This window comes from Petaurus breviceps, unplaced genomic scaffold (genome assembly GCF_028583685.1).
Source record: "Petaurus breviceps papuanus isolate PSGF00001 unplaced genomic scaffold, PetGlider_PUasm1.0 183, whole genome shotgun sequence".
Classification (NCBI taxonomy): domain Eukaryota; kingdom Metazoa; phylum Chordata; class Mammalia; order Diprotodontia; family Petauridae; genus Petaurus; species Petaurus breviceps.
Window position 1 is genome coordinate 15,605,953 of NW_027185791.1, and position 16,295 is coordinate 15,622,247.

The 16,295-nt window shown below is 41.4% G+C and overlaps 1 protein-coding gene across 2 annotated transcripts in view; it reads left to right on the forward strand.

Annotated features, from left to right (window-relative positions):
- The first annotated feature begins 2,486 nt into the window (after positions 1 to 2,486).
- FLCN (folliculin) overlaps positions 2,487 to 16,295 on the forward strand; it is a 35,426-nt gene continuing 21,617 nt past the window's right edge. The window contains exons 1-2 of one of the 2 annotated variants that reach the window (XM_069087908.1): positions 2,488 to 2,658; positions 12,137 to 12,284. The gene's annotated coding sequence lies outside the window, so the exon portion shown is untranslated. Of the gene's footprint in view, positions 2,659 to 12,136; positions 12,285 to 16,295 lie in introns of both variants that reach the window. The other variant, XM_069087909.1, reaches the window with a different exon arrangement.

Sequence of the window (16,295 nt, forward strand, 5' to 3'; positions counted from 1 at the left end):
TTGAGGATAGAGTGAGAAAATCTCCATAAAATGTTTTACAAATCTTAAAGTACTACATAAACACCAGCTATTAAGAAATAAAGTCTAAGGGACATAACTAAAAAAGGGAAAGGAGAGGTAAGGCTACTGGAGAGACCTGGGTTTTTTTGTTTTGTTTTGCTTTTTGGAGGGGGGAGGGCAGGGCAATTAGGGTTAAGTGACTTGCCCAAGGTCACACGGTAATAAGAGTTAAGTGTCTGAGGCTGAATTTGAACTCATGTCCTCCTGACTTCAGAGCTGGTGCTCTATTCTGTGCCACCTGGCCGCCCCAGATGTGGTTTTTAATTTGGCATTTAAACAATGGGTAGGAGTCCATTAGGCAAAGAGGGAGAAGTTATACGGGACATGGGACAGCCTAACTTGAGGGAAGCCATGGGCATGTATATTTGAGGTGCAGAATTTTCCTGTTGGGTATGAAAAGTGTATGAAAATTAGTCGAAATATGAAGTTCAGCTCAAGAAATCAGGTGCTTCAATTTGTGGGAAACTTGAATGACCAACAGGAGTGTGAACTTTACTCAGGAGGAAGTAGGCACGAAAAATATCTAAATAGGAAGAAAGATGACCAGAAATATGAATAAAAAAAGATTAATTGCCAATAGTATGAATTGAGAGTAGAATGAATGAAGGTAAGGAAGAACTTTAAGGATGTTACATACTAGTATATACTATGTGTTAGAATGACTGCTCTGGGAATAAAAGAGGGAATGAAACCTCCAACTTCACCTTTTTGTCTCCCTTCTGCTTCCTCAGGATGGGGTGATCAACCAAATGTCTAAGTCTTCTGAGATGTCGGGACTGAAAAAAAAAAGGCCATTAGGTATAATGATTAGGATCAAGTGATCAATCATTGAGAAGTTAGTGGAAAAGTGACAGGACAGTAACTGAGGTAGAAGGATGAAGACAGGTGTTTTTATTAAGATGGTGGTTGCTTTTTTTTAAGATTAGGGAAACCAAAGCATATTTGTAGGTGGATGAAAAGGAACCGCGGTAAGGAAGAGAGGAAGCAGAGGGTTAAGCTCCTGGAGGAGACCGTGGATGTAATGAATACAGGTTTGCAATAGACACCTGCATGACTAATGCGAAGCTATCCTTCCGCTTGGGACAAAGCAGCCGGGGAAGGTCGGCACGATGACCTCTTCACCTGTGATGAAAGAGGCTTGGCAAGAGGGGGAGAAGGCAAGGTTTGGAACAGCAGCGAAGCGTGAAAGAAAAGCAGCAGCAAGGAACTGCGGAGCAGGAAAGGAATCGACTTGATTTTAACGTCATTGTCTTAAAGCCCATTAGCCCTGAAGCAATAGGGTAGAAATCGGATGGTGAATGTTTTCCGGAGAAGATTTGCAAGTAGTGGGCCATGCCTGTGCCAGGAGGCAAAGACATTCGGAGCTAGGCGCTCACGAAACATTGAAGCAGGAAGGGTTTCAAACTGAGGTCTCTGAACTTTTAAAAACACGGCTATTTCGCTATAATTGTTTTTCTTTGTAATCCAACGTATTTTGTGCATTTAAAAACATTCTGAGGAATCCATAGGCAAAAAAAACCAGCAGCCGACAATAGCCCCCGCGTTAAAGCACCCAGGAGGCACGAAGAGGCAGGACTTGCTCTGAAGGAGTGTACCACGCCACTGCGGGCGGCGGGTGGCGGCATGATCCGGAGCCTTAGACAGGAGAAGACAGCCGGGCTCTGCCCGCAGTGCTCGGCTCCAGTACGCGCTTCGGGACTCAGCTGAGGGGAGGCTCCCTAGGCCCGCGCTTCCATCTGGCGTGAGGTGACCGGGATTCCGAAAGCGGGGCTAGTGAAGTTCAAGTTGGCGCTCAGGTTCACCCCGGCCGGGGCGTGGCCTCCCTTTTTTGACCAGTGACTGGGGTTGGGGGGCAGCAAGGACGGCTTGCCATTTTATTCATGGCACAGGGCTTAGCCCAGGGCCTGGCAGACGTTCATGACATCGGCACCCTCGCGCTCCTTCTTCCGAGCTCTCGGGAAGGCCGCTGCCCGTCCCCCCCGCCCAGCCACGACTTATCCCAACTCCCGGCAGCATCACGTGACGGCCGCCTCCCTCCTCCCAGTCGCCTCCCTTCGGATCGTACCATTTCACCCCTCTGGGGAAACAGGCTCTTTGGTATTTAGTGCAAGCCAAACCCCACAAGTAAAAGAAGTGGGGGTGCACATCGCCGTTAGAAACGCTTTCTTCTTCTTGCCCGTCTTTTAAAAAGTGGGCTAGATACACGGACGGGCTTTTGGTTTCCGGTCACCCCCCCTTCTTTTCCTTCTTGAAGCCCGCTCTCCCCTCCGACTCTAAACGGTTTGCTCCGGCTAGTTTCGCCCGGAATGGGTGGCCTGAACCATTTTGGCGTTTTCTTGGGGGGAGCACTCAGGGGCGAAAACGATGAAGACACAACTGAGACGGGCTGCCGCTAGAGCTCTCGATGCTCTAGGGTTTAAAACGCCTCCCAAAGAGGGCTGGCTGTCTCTGCTTCGTCGGACTGCTTTCGGAGGGCAGCTTGTCTTCCCTCGCTACGCCGCCTCTACCTGTGCTCGCGGGTGGTGGAATGGTACGTCCGGCCCGTGTCAGGCGCTCCTGGGCCGGGCGTCCCCTGCACAGCCGCCGTCGGGGCCGGAGGTGAGCGCGGCGGGGTCGCGGGCCGGGGGGGCTCTCTGCTGTCCCCGGCGTGCAGGGGGGGGGGGGGGGGGCGTGTTTGGGTGTGTGTCCCGGAGGTTGTGGAGCTGGGGGAGAAGACGTCGGAGCGTGTTGGGATGGGAGTGACCCGGGGCCAGGGTCGGCGGGTGGGGGGCGGAGGAGGGTCCCAGAACCCTACTTGCCGGGCACCCCACTTCGTTTGCAGCCGTTTGCCCCGAGGTCCCCCGGGGGGGGGTGGGGATTGGGGTGCGGAGCGTGTTGGAGCACGTGCTTGAACTCAGTGACCTCATCCCATTGCAGTCCGGGCCCTTGTGAAGCCGGAGAGCTCTCACCTCGCCCCCTCCTACGGCTGCGCGGGTTGGGGGAAGTCTTCCGCTTGTCCTCCATCCTTTCTTTTTAGGCACATCGCCTGCAAGCATTATCCAGTTAGCCTCTTTCAGGGAATTTTTAAAATTTAATGGAAAAGCATCAATATGAAAAAGTTTTCCTAGGAAACTTGTATCAAGGAGAGTTTTTAACATTTTATTCTATGTATTTATTGTTAAAATTTAGAATAATATATTATTTTTTCCAAATTACATGTAAAACAATTCTTAACATTCTTTTTTTTTTAATTTTGAATTCCAAGTTCTGTCCCTTCCTTCCTTCCTTTCCTGTCCCTAAGACTGTAAGCATTTTGACATAACTTATAAGGGTGCAGTCATGCAAATCATTCCACTTTAGTTATGTTCTTGGAGAGTTTTTTTTAAGTATTTTTAATTTAATAGACTAGTAAAAGCTGTAATTCCTGTCCTCATCTGAATTCTTCTGTATATTAAAAAAATGTTATTGCTATTCTTTCTTTTTGCATCTCTATCACTACCCACTGATTCCTGTCACTTTCACAAATTGAAACCTTCCCTTTTCACAAATGTGTAGTGCCAAGCAAAACAAATTAACCTACTGTGTCTGAAAATGGACTTTACCATTCTTTCCTAGCCCATCACCTTTCTGCCAAGAGGCAAACATCATCAGTTTTCGGAAGTCATTGTTGGTCCTTATGTTGGTCGGAGTTCTGAAGTCTCAGTTTTCCTTTACATGCATACTTTACGCATGTAAGTTCTCCTGGTTCTCCTCATTTCATGATACATTTGATCATACAAGTCTCTCCAAATCTCTGAATTTTGGAACGATACTCATCATTGCTTTTGGTATAATAACCATTCAGTTACAAATGTACACACATCCATTCCCCAATTGATGGATAAGTAATTTGTTTCCATTTTTGTCTTCTACGGAAGATGCTGCTAAAAAGATTTTTGTAGTGTATTTGACTTTTCCCTATGCTTTTGATCTCTTTTTGGGTCTCTCTCAGATAGTGATAGAGCTATGTCAAAGGGAACGTCCAGTTCAGTAACTCTGGGATGATATTTCCGTATTGCTTTCAAAAATGGCTAGAACAGTTCATAGTTCTACCAGCAGATCATAAGTGTGCCTATCCTTGACCCACCAGCAATTGCTATTGTAGTTTGTAGTCTTTACCTGCTAAAAGAGGAGTCAGAACCTCAGAATAGTTTTACTTGGTTTCTCTTTTTAGTGATTTGGAGCATTTTTTCCTATCGGGTTTGCTGGGTTGCATTTCTTCATTGATTAACTGCCTTTTCATGTGCAGTAGCCAGTTATCTATTAGGAAATGTCCTGTGTTGTTAAGTATTTTAATCATTTCCATATGTATCTTGGATATCAATTCTTCATCAGAGAACTTTGCCACAAAGAGTTTCCTTATTTTGTGTCTTCTTTAATCACTCCTATTCATTGTTTACTTACCAATTCTCTTCCTATCCAGGATTGTGAAAGGTTATTTCCTCCTCTATTAGTTTGTGATGTGACATTTTACATTTAGGTCATATCCATTTGGAGCTTATTGTGATATATACTATGAGATTTTTGTCTAAACCCGATTTCAGCCAGACTGCTTCTAGTTTTCTGGACAGTTTTTTTTTTTTTTAAACCTACCACAATAGTTGCTGCCCTTGGGTTTATCAAATGCTGTGCTGCTATATTCAGTTGCTACTGGGGGTCTTAGGCACCTAATCTTGTTCCACTGAGCCAACTTTTTAAAGCAGTACCAAATAGCTTTGATAATTACTATTTTATACCCTTCATGTCTTTTTTTTTCCATTTGTTTCTCTTGAAATTATTGATCTTTTGTTCTTCCATATGAATTTTTATATTATTTTTCTAGTTCTGTTAAAAAATAAACCCTTGGTAGTTTAGTTGTTATAGCACTAAAGCTATAATCTAATTTGATGTGATTTAATTTAGTTTTAACTGTGAACAATTAATATCTTTAAAACAATTTAAATTTTCCTTTATTTCTCTAAAGTATATTGTATAGTTCTATTTATAGAAGTCCTGAGTGTGGTGGCTTCATAGATTGATTCCCAGATATTTTATACTTTATCTGGGTGTTTTGAGTTGAAATTTCTTTTTCTATTCTTCCTAGTTTTCTTAATAATTTACAGAAAGACTGACCATTTGTATGGATTTATTTTAAGTCTTGCTATTTTATTGAAGTTACTGTTTCAATTCATTTTTGCAAGAAGCAAAATAATGTGGATTTTGTTATTTTTAAAAATTAAAATTGTCTACTTTGTTGATAGTTTTATTCAACCTGGTCATAGGGCATAATTTTTTAAAATGTGTTTTTGCATTTCCGTATTTTTGCATTATTGTTCATTAGAGATATTAGTCTGTAGTTTATCTGCTTTCTTTCTCCCTGCTTTGGGTTCGGCAGTGTTTACATAGGCAATGTAGACAAACTCCTCACCTAGGAGGAGTTTGGTGGATGTTATCTCTCTGCTTTTACAAACAATTTAGGTGATATTAGAGTTAGTCATTAATGTTTGCTTTCGAGTCCACCTGGGCCTGGATTTTGTTTCTTGAAGAGTTCTTCCCTAGCTTATTCAGTTTCTTCTTATGAGTTCAGGCTATTTAAATGTTCCGTACCTTGTTCTGTTCATCTCAGTATCTTCTTGTTGAGATCAGGTTGTCCGTTTTGTTGACATGTAATTGGACAGAGTAGTTTCTAACAGTTTCTTTTGCTTTATCTTCATCTGTTGTGAATTCTTTCTCATTTTGGTAATTAACTTTTAAAAAATTAGCTAATGACTAATTAGTTATTTTTTTAAAAAAAGAGTTCACAGTTTCGTTTGTCACGTCACAGTTTTAAAGAAAATAAATTTTTTTCTCTTATTTTCAGAATTTCTATTTTGGTGTCAACTTAGTCTTTTGATTTATTATTTTCCTAGGTTTCTTTTTTCCCCAAGAAAGATTTTTTTTTTGGTTTATTTTTGGTTTCCAACATTCATTTCCACAAGGTTTTGAGTTACAGATTTTCTCCCCATCTTTCCCCTACCCCCACCCCAAGACAGCAAGCCTACTGAATACTCCTTCCCCCAATCTGCCTCTCTCTTATATCCTCCTCCATCCCCCCTCTTACTTTCTAATACAGCAAGATGGATTTCTATGCCCCAGTGCCTGTATATCTTATTTCCCAGTTGCATGTAAAAAACAATTTAAAAAAATTTTTAATATTTGTTTTTAAAACTTTGATTTCCAGATTCTTTCCCTTCTTTCCTTCTTACCCACCTCCACTGGGAAAATAAGCAGTTCAATATAGGTTGTACATGTGTAGTCACGAAAAACGTCTCCACTATATTTCCCTCCACCCTGTCCCACCCCCCACTTATTCTATTTTCTACTTTGACCCTCTCCCTTTTCAAAAGTGTGTGCTTCTAACCACCTTCTCCCCCAATCTTCCCTCCTTTCTATCATCCCCCTTCTTATCCCCTTCCCCCTACTTTACTGTAGGGTAAGATACCCAATTGAGTGTGTATGTTATTCTCTCCTTGAGCCAAATTCAATGAGAGTAAGATTGTCCCATTCCCTTTCACCTTCCTGCTCTTCCCCTCCATTGTAACAGTTTTCTCTTGCCTCTTTTATGAGATAATTTACCCTATTCTATCTCTCCCTTTTCCCATTGTATTCCTCTCTTACCTCTTAATTTTATTTTTTAGATATCATCCCTTCCTGTTCAACTGATCCTTGCCCTCTATGTATACATGTACACACATATACTCACACTCACATATGTATTTATATGCATATATACCCTCTTATAATATATGTATGTATACATATATATGCACATGCATGTGTATGCATTCATATATACATATATACACACACATGAACATATATTCCTGATACCGAGAAAAGTCTCATGAGTTACAATTATCGTTTTTCCATGTAGGAATATAAATAGTTCAACTTTAATTTAAAGTTCCTTATGATTTCTTTTTTCCTGTTTACCTTCTCATGCTTCTCTTGCTTCTTGTTTTTGAAAGTCAAATTTTGTGTTCAGGTCTGTTTTTTTCTTATTTTTTCTTTTTGGAGGGCAGTCGGGGTTAAGTGACTTGCCTAAAGTCACACGGCCAAGTGTCTGAGATCAGATTTGAATTCAGGTCCTTCTGACTCCAGGGATGGTGCTCTATTCACTGTGCCACCTAGCTGCCCCCAGGTCTGGTTTTTTCATCAAGAATACTTGAAAGTCCTCTATTTCATTAAATGACCATATTTTCCCCTGAAGCATTTTTACTCAGTTTTGCTGGGTGGGTGATTCTTGGTTTTAATCCTACCTCTGGAATATCATATTCCAAGCCCTTTGATCCCTTAACGTAGAAGCTGCTAGATCTTATGTTATCCTGATTGTGTTTCCACAATATTCAAATTGTTTCTTCCTGACTGCTTGTAATATTTTCTCTTTGACCTGGGAGCTCTGGAATCTGGCTATGATATTCCTAGGAGTTTTCTTTTTGGGATCTTTTTCAAGAGGTGATTGGTGAATTCTGTCAATTTCTATTTTGCCCTCTGGTTCTAGAATATCAGGGCACTTTTCCTTGAGAATTTCTTGGAGGATGATTTCTAGGCTCTTTTTTTGATCGTGGCTTTCAGGTGCCCCAGTAAGTTTTAAACTTTCTCTCCTGGATCTATTGTCCAGGTCAGTGGTTTTTCCAATGAGATGTTTTACACTGCCTTCTATTCTTTAATTTGTTTGCATCTGTTTTAAAGTATCTTGATTTCTCATAAAATCATTAGCTTCCACTTGCTCCAGTCTAATTTTGAAGGAATTATTTTCTTCAGTGAGTTTTTGAAATCCTTTTCCATTTGGGCAGTTTAGCTTTTTAAGGCATTCTTCTCATTATTAACTTTTTGGGCCTTTTTGCCATTTGAGTTAGTCTATTTTTTAAGGTGTAATTTTCTTCGTTTTTTTGGGGGGGGTCTCCTTTAGCAGGCTGTTGACTTGCTTTTCATGATTTTATTGCATCATTCTCATTTCTCTTCCCAGTTTTTCCTCCACTTCTTGAGCTCCTCCATGGTCTGTAATCAGTTCATACTTTACTTGGAAGCTTTGGATACAGGAGTTTTGCCTTTGTTGACTTCTTCTGGTTCCATGTTTTGATCCTTTTTGTCCCCAAAAAAGGATTCTGTGGTCTGATTGTGCTTCCTCTGCTTGCTCATCTTGCCAGCCAGTTACTTGACTTTTGAGCTCTTTGCCAGGGTAGAACTCTGCTTCCAGGGTGGAGAGAGCTGTGTCCCAGATTGCTGGGGTTTTCCCAGATGTTGTCAGAGGTCTGAGGAGGGCACCCTCTCTACAGCCACCACAGGCTCTGGCACACTGGCCACATACCCAAGGACCACCACCTGTAAAGCTACACGAGAGCAGCTTTCCAGAGGACTGCTGCTGTGAACAGCTTTCAAGGTTCTGATTACATAGTATAGTGAACTCTCTATTTAGTAACAAATCAGAGCAAAACATTTACAAAAAATCAAAATACAGCATTCACTGTGTCACAACTCAGCAACTTATCACTAAAATGGCCACATAGTTTTCACCAAAGTGGTAGCATAGTTTTCAACAAAGTGCAATCATTTAGTAACTCAGTCATTCACTAGTCTTTAAGGAGGCTTGCCCCTTTAGGGGACAGAAAGTACAAAAGCCAAAGTACTCCACCCCTGGGTAGTACATTCATTTGGTCAATCACAAAGTCTTAAGTCCTCAGTTCAATCACAAAGTACAAAGTCAAAGTATTCCACCCTTGGGTAGTCTCAATTGGAGATTAGTTTCCAGTCATAAACAAAGTACATTCATTTGGTCAATCACAAAACACAAAGGCCATCCACCCCTAGGTCACAACTAGGTTACAATATCATCACAGCATTCAATGCCCAAGGGGAGGTCTTTTCTTTATCTTGACCCAGGCAAGTTCTTAGCAATTTCTGTTCCTGGGAAGACAAAGCTTAACAAAGATGCAATAAGTGGCATTCTCTTCAATTCACTTTCTGCTTGTGAAATCAGTCCAGGCCCAACAAGGTTGGTAGGCTTCTATCAACAAACGAATTTGACAGAGTAACATCAAAACAGGCAAACCAAGTACTGCCCCCACAGTCATGCTTCCTCAGTCTTCAGCAGCTGCAGCTGGCCCTCGGAGATCCTCAGCAGCTCCCTTCTCAAAATCAAAATCACTTTATCCAGCCTCCACATGGCTCGCTCCAAGAAAGTCTGTCTCAGTTCTCATTCTTCTTCTCCATTCTCATTTCAGTCTAGCAACAGCTGCCCTGCCTCCATCATGCTTGCCCCAGGAAAATTCTGACTGTCTAGCTTGTGCTCTTTAGGTCAGCAACAGGGGATCATACCTTCAGTTTCTTTAACAGAGGCTTAATTTTAAATTAGGTGCTAAGTACCTCTTAGCTTGGCAATACAAAGTGATCTAAAAATGTCATTATTATTACACCACCCAAGACAGAGACCCAAATCCAAGCAGGGCAAAGCAAGAGAGATTACCCTCTGGATGGTTGCTTGGTCCCCCTGTGATATGTAGGCCAGGAGCTCCGGAGGCAGCCATGAGACAGAAGCTGCAGCCACTGAGCCTCCACCACCTCTTGCCTGGGGGCAGGGGCTGGACTGCATTCTTCCATCACCCAGTTCCAACAGAGTTCCCCACTGACCTTTTACTTTGTCTTTGGTGTTTATGGGTTGAGAAATCTGGAAACCACCACAGCTACGAGTGATTCACTTTCCTGAAGTCTATTCTGGCTGGTCTGGGCCATGTAGCTCGTGGGGGACTGTGCTCAGCTCCCAGCCCTGTGCAATAGACCCTTCCTGTTGGCTTGCTGGGCTACCTTCATCGGGAGATTTGTTTCTCTCTTCACTTTGTGGGTTCTGTAGATCTACAATTTGTTTAGAGTCATATTTTACAAGTATTGGAGGTGGTTGGTGTGGGAGCTCATACAATTTCCTGCTTCTGTTCCACCATCTTGGCTCTGCCCTGTCCTAGGTTTTTTAAGATGTACTCCCAGATCATTGATCTCTTCATTTTTTCTTTTGTCCATGAAGGCATTTGGGGATATAAATTTTACCTTAAAGTCTGGTTTAGCTGTAATCCTAAAAATTTTAGCATGGTTGTTTCATTGTAATTTTATTTGGTTTATAAGGTTTTGTATTTTTTTCTACAGCTTATTCTTTGACCCTTTCCTTCATTATGCTTCTAAAGCTTTTGTGCTCTAGTAGATGGTCAGTTTTTTATAAAAAGTGCCATATAAAGTTGAGAAATTCGTATATCCCTTTTGATTCCTGTCCAGTAATCAACAGAGGTTTATCATATAGAACTTTTCAGAAATTCTGTTTAGGCAGTTCTTTCTCATTTCCTTTTCTAGATTTGACTAGTTTTGATTGAGGTCCCCAACAATTACTGTTTTACTGACTTTTTCTCCCTGTGATTTGTTTAGCATTTCTCTGAAGTATCATCCTATGCCATTCTGTGCTTTTAAATGTAGTGTTGATAGACTTCCATTATTGCTAGTGTCTTTAAGCATAACATATCTTTCTGTTTTCAACCAAGTTTTTTTTTTTTTTTTAGTGTTGGAGGCATAGCAAGTACATAGGAACCAAGAAGAACTGAGTACTATGGCATTTTGACTCTGGGCAAATTAATTAAATCCTCAGTGCTCCAGGCAACTCTAAATTGGAAAGATGATGCCAAATAGCAAGAGTAGAAGGGTCTGTCTTCGGGACCTAGTGGAAATGCAGGGCTACTCCCTATTCTTATTTTTACTGTTTCATTGTCTGAGATCATAGTTGTTACACCGGTTATTTTGGATTCACCTCAGGTGATTCTTCTTCAACCCCTTGTTTTAACTTTATATGAATCTTTATGTTTCTAGTTTTTTTTTTTCCTGTAAACAATGTATTGTGGGATTCTTTTTATTCAGTTGTGATACACGCCTCTGGGTTGTGGGTGCATTAATCCCATTCACATTCATGGTTATGATCACTTGTTTGGTTTTGGCTCTGTCATACTCCTATCATAATTTTCCTTCTCTTTACTAGTCACTGCATTCTTTAAAAGTGAAAGGAAGGTAAAGAAAGGGATGGGTCATCCACAAGCCCATAAGTGGAGTTGTCTGATTCTGCTGTGCTCCTTCTTTTTCCTCTCTGAAGAAGTTCTCACTTTGTGATCGGCCCTATATGGTTGAAGTGTTCTGCCTCTGACTGTTCTCTCCCCAGCTGTGCCCTCCCTTTTAACCCCTCTCCTGATCCATTTTATTGTTCACTTTTATATATTTCTGCATCTAACTCTGAGTGTTCAATTTTTCTTTACCCTGATCAGATAGATAGTAGTGATGCTCGTGAGATGTCCATTCCTCCCACTTCATCTCCGTGTTTTACATTCCTTTTTTGGACATACATAAGTCATGTCATGTGAAATAAGTTAATGAGCATTTATTGAATGCCTGCTTTGTGCCAGGCGTTGTGGTAAGTGCTTTGGAAACAAAGAAAGTTCAGATACGGTCCTTGCTCTCAAGGAGCTCACAGTCTAATGGGGGCGATAGAACATGAAAATGACTATATACCGATAAGATACGTACAGAACGTATTGGAGATAATCACAGAGGGAAGATACTTGGGAAAACCTTCTAATAGAAGGTAAAACTGCTTCTCCTTCCTCATTTCTTCTCTAGTAAATTGCCTTTTCTCCTTTCTCTTTACTTTCTTAAAAGAGACTAAACAGAAGAAAACATGTAGTTTCTTTATTCCCTCCTATCCTCCTGGAAAAAGTAGGACTTTGAGGAGACAGTGGTCTCTCCCTCATCCACCCTACTCCTGCCTATTATGATACAAGAACTTGATCATCACTTATTTCCTTCAGACTGCTTTATGTTTCTTTTGTTGCTTCAGAGTTGCAAAGATTCTACCTGTCTATGGTTTTCTCAACAAGAATACTTGAATATTTTCTATTCTAAAATTCTGATTTTTGCTATAAGATTATACTCACTTTTGCCAGATAAATTAATCTTTGTCATCAACCTTTTTCTTTTTGCCTTTTGGTATATAATATTCTAAGGTTTCCTTTTACAGGGATCACAGAGTTTGACAGCCACAAGGGCCCTCTGCTGCCATCTGGTCCAATCCACACATGAAGGAAGCTCTGGGACAACATACATAAAACAGGTGGTCATCTGGTATCTACTTGAAGGCCTCCAAGGAGGGGGGTCCTCCTGTCAAGGCAAGCTCTTTAACTTTTGGACAGCTTGAATGTTAGGAAGTGTTTCCCGACATCAACCGTAATTGGCTTCTTTGAAACGGCTACTTTGGGATCTTGGTTCTGCCCTCTAGAGCCCAACAGAACAAGCCTAATCCTTCCTCCACATATGCAGACATATGACCCAGCTTGAATCTTCTTTTCTCCAGATAATACTCAGATCTTCCAAGCAGTGCTCATATGTTGTGAACTCAAGGCCCTTCACTTTTTTTGTGGTTGCTCTCCTTTGGATGTTCCTCCTCAGGTTATCAATGTCTTTAAAACATGGCACCCAGAATTGAATACAGCATGCCAGATGAGCTCTGCCTAGGGCAGAGTACAACAAGATTATCACCTCCCTGTTCCTAGAAGCTAAGGACCTCCTAACAAATTTGAGGATTGCATTAGCTTTTTGGGGTGCCACATCACCCTGCTGATTCATATTGAACTTGCAGTTGACAAAAAATTCCAGCTCCCTTTTAGAACGACTACCATTTCTCCATATCTCCTCCCTTCTGTATTTGTAGAGTTGATTGTGTTGGGTTTGGGGGGTTTTTGGGTACCTAAGGGAAGATCCATCTTGAAGCCCCTGCTGGTTAGGATCCTTTTGGATCTTGACTTCTGTCATCCATTGTGTTAGCTGCCAATTTCCGAATTTGCTGCACTTATGCCTGTAACGAAGTGGTGGATAAAAGTGTTAAAGAGCACAGGGCCAGCAAGCCCAGACTGCTGAGGTACTCCATTAGAGACCTCTTAGGGCACTGACACTGAACCTTGAACAGCTGGTCTTTGAGTGCAGCTCTCCAACCATTTCTGAATCTGTCAGATTATATTAGTGTTTCATCCATAGCTCTCCATCTTCTCCACAAGAATAGTGTGAGATACTTTATCAAAACCTTTGCAAAAAAGTCTAAATAAGCTGTGTCTATAGTTGGCCCCTCATCTACTAGTGTAGTAATCCAAAATGTCAAAAAAGGAAATGAGGTTAGTTTGTTTGTGAAGAAGTCACGCTGGCTTTGTAATCACTGCTTCCCCTTTTAGATCCTCACTGTCTCTTTGATGGGCCTTCCAATAATTTTCCTATCAGTTGAAGTCAGACTCACTGGTCTGTGGTTTTAGACTCTGATCTCTTACCTTTTTCTGAAAATCAGCACAATGCTTGACCCGTCTCTGACCTTGTGGAACCTCCGTCATCTTCTCTGATCTTCCAGATGTCACCAGTAGTAGTTCTGCAGTCACGTGTGTCACTTCTTCCAGGACTCAAGGATGGAGCTCCTCTGAGCTAGGTGACTTTGGTGCTGCCTTACTGTCTTCTCACTCGTCTTACGGCTCAGCTTCCTGGTAGTCACTTCTGCTCTGTCATTTCTAGTCTGTATGGCATTCTGCTTTACAGAGAAAACAGAAACAAATTAAGAATCAGACAGTTCTGCCTCTTCTCTCTTGTCAGTTGTCATCCCTTTACCCCAAGTGGATAAAGCTTACAACTCCACTAAGACTTTTGGATGCCCTGTAGAACTCCAGAAGCCCTCTTTTGTTGCCCTTGGCCTCCCTCGCCAGCATCAGCTTATCGTGACCTTTAGCATTTCTGACACTGTTTTTATATAACTGTGTTGTATTTTTGCTGTTACCTGTTTACCTGCTGTTACCTGTCACAATTTTCTGTTAACCTGGCCTTGCTTCAGTCTTCTTTACGTTCGTTTTTAAAAACTGAATTGGTTGATGAGTTCCTGTGTCTCCACCTTGCAGACAAATACCTTTTTTCCTCCTTATTAGAATTCTTTCCTTTTGTCTTCACATTTTCATTCTTGAGCATATCTTATGTTCTCCAGGTCTGACTCACCCAAAGCATTTTAGTTCATGGGATCCCACTTCTTTTTCCTCTGAACCTTCTGAAGTCTACTTGCCCCAAGTCTAGGTACTAGGGCACATGTCAGACTGTGGCAAGTTTTCTTCTCCATTCTTCTCATCCAACTCTACAATGGTATTAAGTTTTCTTTATTGCGTGCAGTTGTATTTTCTGTATAAATAATAAATGAATGAGTACTAAGTATTTACCCTGCCAAACACTGCTCTGAGTGCTGGGGATACAAATAGAAAAAGTGACAGCGTCCCTGGTCTCAAGGAGTTCTCATACCCTAAGTGGAGGAGATAGCATATAAAAGAAAGTTCAGCTTGAGTGAAAATTCACTACTTGACTAAGGTTTTCCACCTCTCTTCTAAGATCTTTATTCTCTTTCAAAGAGCTCTAATTTCTTTATTTTTCTGTTTCAGTTCTTCATTCCTTTCATCCATTCTTGGAGTCCCTGAGGCCAATGCATTCTTTTTTCTGGAGTTCTACTTGTGATCATTACAGAGTTGGCTTTTCTCTTGCTAGGGATTTTCTTGAGTTGCTTAACCTATAATATTTTTTGTATTTGATTAGACCAGGGATAGGAATCTGTAGTTCTTAATGAAAGGATTTGTTCTGTGAAGTGTGGATTCGGTCAAAGGGCCACATGCAAGGAACACATGTGGCCTTGAGGCTGCAGGTTCCCCACTCCTGGGTTAGCTGTTTTTTTCTTCTTTATTCCTGTCTCAAGTCTTAATATGTAAATAATTTCTTCATCAGTGAAGTGAAAGATTGGACTAAATGCTTTCAAAAATTCTTTCCACTAGCCATGTGACCTTAGGCAAGTCACTTAACCCCAATTGCCTTCCAAAAAGCAAAAAAATAAAAACTAAAAAAAAAATTCTTTCCAACTCACATTTTGGTCTACTACATAATATCTTAGAGCCAGAAAGGAAAGTTATTCAGTTAATTAAGTCCCTTTTCATTATTTTGTGTCTATCTATTTTTTGCCAAGCCTGTGTCCATGACCTTTCTTTTTAAATTTTTTTCAGTTCACTTTCTTTCCCTTTTACCTTTTACATTTAGAAAAAAAGCAAAATAAAACCCTTTACAAACATGTATAGTCAAGCTGTTAACAAATTGCCACATTTTTTGTTCTTGTTCAGTTGTTTCAGTCATGTCCAATTCTTTGTGACCCCATTTGGGGTTTTCTTGGCAAAGATACTGGAGAGTTTGCCATTTCCTTCTCCAGGATTCCTGTGAGGCTCAGATGTGATAATAACAGTAAACTGTTTTGCAAGTTTGAAGATGCCATGTAAATTTTAGCTGTTAGCTAGTATTTTGGTTAGAAGTAATTTCATCCAATTTCAGTTTTGACTTGGGAGCTGGGAGATAGTTTTTACAGTGCTTCCAGTAGCCAGCCTCCCCTTTGAAACAATCTATGATTTCTGTTTTGCATTTTAGTCATGGTTTTTTGAGATGCATTCTGTTCCCTCTTTTGTGTAGTGACGCTGACCCTCATTCTTCAGGGGAATAAATGCTACCCTGTAAGCTGCAGCTGACCTTACTAACCTAAGGGCCAGCCTTTGGTTGTGTTCTCAGGAGGGAATGAAGAGACCAGAATCGAGAGAATTAACTTGCAGTTTATTCCAGTATGGCATGCCTGCATAGGGAAGAAAACCAGCTCCTAAATACCTAAAAATAAGCATGATTCAAGTGTGATCTCCTTGTGCACAGGGAGTGAACCAATGGAGGGGCAACCGGACTGTGGCCCTCAGCATTTCCTTATCTCCAAGGAGTTCGGAGCAGCCTTGGAACTAAGAGGCCCCAAGGCTCTTTTATAGCTAACAGAATAAGAGGAACTCTTCAGGAATTGTTTGCTTATAGGCCCCAGCAGTGGGGAACCTGCACCCTCAAGGCTGCATGTGGCCTTCTAGGTCCTCGGGTGTGGCCTTTTGACTGAGTCCAAGTTTTACAGAACAAATCCTTTTATTAAGGGGATTTGTTCTGTGAAGTTTGGAGTTAGTCTAAGGGCTGCACTAGGGCCACGTGTGGCCTCACCCCTGAGCCTAACCCATTAGCCACTTTCTACATTGCTAAAAAATGTGGTAAGCCAGGTGGATGTAGGTGCCAGCCCCATCCTACCCATTGTTACGAATCTCCTGTGC